The 2254-nt window shown below is 37.1% G+C and overlaps 1 long non-coding RNA gene across 1 annotated transcript; it reads right to left on the bottom strand.

The window, feature by feature from the left end:
- Nucleotides 1-865: 865 nt before the first annotated feature.
- LOC113472403 lies at nt 866-1993 on the bottom strand. Its single transcript, XR_003394724.1, has 2 exons — nt 1692-1993; nt 866-931 (listed from the first exon to the last, which is right to left on the bottom strand). It is a non-coding gene; the product is annotated as an uncharacterized LOC113472403 (long non-coding RNA).
- Nucleotides 1994-2254: the final 261 nt, after the last annotated feature.

Raw genomic sequence — 2254 nt, forward strand, 5'->3', positions numbered from 1 at the left:
CACTCAACATTTGAAATTCCTTTGTACTTTTCGAGCTATTGATCCGCCTTTTTTATTGTGTTTTGGCCTTTGATAATATCAAGTAGTTACATTCATGGAACACTTTCAAAAGCTTTTCTTCTATTTTCTATGACTCTCTAAAGTCTAAGTAGATGGCTATTATAGCAATGAACGGTCGGTAAGCTCACTTTTTGTTATGAAATCTAACATTTGTAGAATGTATGAATGAGTTTAGGTACTTGTGTTGAAAAACTCGTGCCCTTCTTCATTGGGAAGTGAGGCAAAGTTCAATTTTCCTAGCATGTTGTTGGTAGTTCCATTTTCCATTCTATTGGTATCTATATCTAGGTACCCATGCACAATTTATGTATTTAGATATCCATGTACAATTGTACATACTACATAGTTATATCTCTTGTCATATTCGGTAGGCATATTCAGTAGGGTTGTAGGGTAGGTATTTTTGTAAGCAACCAGCTATACCCAAAGCAAGTGAATCTCTTGCCCTCTTTTCCAACACAATTCTTGCATTTTGCTTCCTAGTTCGCTAACTATTAATTTTCTCTGTTTTCTCATTTCCATTTTGCCCATTATCTCGAACATCCATCTCACTGTTGTGTCTAGGATGCTCAAAGAGTCATCCACGTATTCTTTTTAATCATTATAATTACTACTCTCCATATTATTACTTTTTAATTTCCATAAAAAAAAAAAAAAAAAAAAAAAAACTGGTAATGAAACATTTTTTTATTTTTGTGTAATGGGCTATCAACAGGTGATTGGTCAACCACCTGGGACACAGTGACTTATCAGGAACTAGGTTGGCTATGCACTTTTTTTTTTAGCCCAAAAATACTTTACCTTCTCGTAAAATGGGTTTGCCATGGGATCTAGAGAGCCATTGGTTGTTGAGGACGTCATTTTCAGTTTCCTGCAACAAAGAACAAAGTGTTAGTATTTGCCCGACAACCCACCTATTCCCAGTCAGTAGTATCATGAGAACATTCACAATGGAGCAGTTAAAGCAGTTTAGTTTGAGCTTCCTATACAAATGAACAATTGAATGGGACAGTCTTTGTATTAACCTCATCTTGATATACACTGATAAAATGAACAATTTTATTGTTCAGTTTTATCTCAGTGTGTACCAAGATTAACACGGGAATTTACATGCTCTTTCAAGTACCGAGCACTTCGGCCCTAGCCCTACTGCATGAACAACTCTCTCCTTCTTCAAATAGGTATTACTCCACAAAAAAAAAAAAAAATCTGGCATCATTTGTGGAACAGAAGACTGGGCCGCTGGGCCCTGGCGGCTGTCCTATGATGCTACTTTACAACCAATACTGCATCTTATCAACCAAGATGAAGAGTTCACGAGACCAGGGACACAGCATGTCATGTATTGCAGACCAATATACAACAGCAAATATCATCAATGGAATGTCACCCAATACTAGAGAGAACTGCAAACATGGTCATACAATACTCAAACAAAACTGAACCTCCACACTTGTTGATGAGTTTTCTCAAACAGATCCATCACTTTGATGTCACCCTGTAACAAGAAACTGAACAATGACCTTCACTAGAGCCATACGAGCAAACACCAAGCAGGTCATCACATCCACATTAGATCGGTTATAGGAATGGTCTGCCTGCATGGATTTACTCCCAGTTCCACAACTTACAATGGAAACTGACACCAAATCCAGAACAAGGGTGTTCTGAATGGAAAGCTGGAGCTGTACAGATGTTGCAAACTGGAGATGAGTGTAAAGTTGACGTGGAAATTGACATGCCACGACGTAGACAAGGATTAGAATGAAATCATATTGGAGAAAAGGGAATGGGGAAGCTGGCTGAAATTGGGAACAGGCCAAAAGCTTCGAATTTCAGAAATAGTCCAAAGAAAGACGAAAGTGACTGGACGATTTGAAAAAATTCCTTGTCCTCGTTCCGTGAAATGTGAAATTTGATTTTTTGCGAAAATGAAATACAACGAGCACAAAATATGGAGATTGTGACGTCACAAAGTGAAAAACGAGTTTTTTCTTCGAAAAGAATGGTCCACTTTCTGATTTCTGAGACTTGTTTTTTCGTATTTTCCGGAATTCCCCCTTGATTTTAATTATTCTTGAGTACTGAAATCAACATTTTGTGAACTAAAAAAAATTACAGCCCAAATTTTATGCATATTTCAATTATTTCAACCATTTTTGGAAGGTAGAATAAAAATTCGTCTTCAGGCCGA

This window comes from Diaphorina citri, unplaced genomic scaffold (genome assembly GCF_000475195.1).
Source record: "Diaphorina citri unplaced genomic scaffold, Diaci psyllid genome assembly version 1.1 scaffold5323, whole genome shotgun sequence".
NCBI lineage: Eukaryota > Metazoa > Arthropoda > Insecta > Hemiptera > Psyllidae > Diaphorina > Diaphorina citri.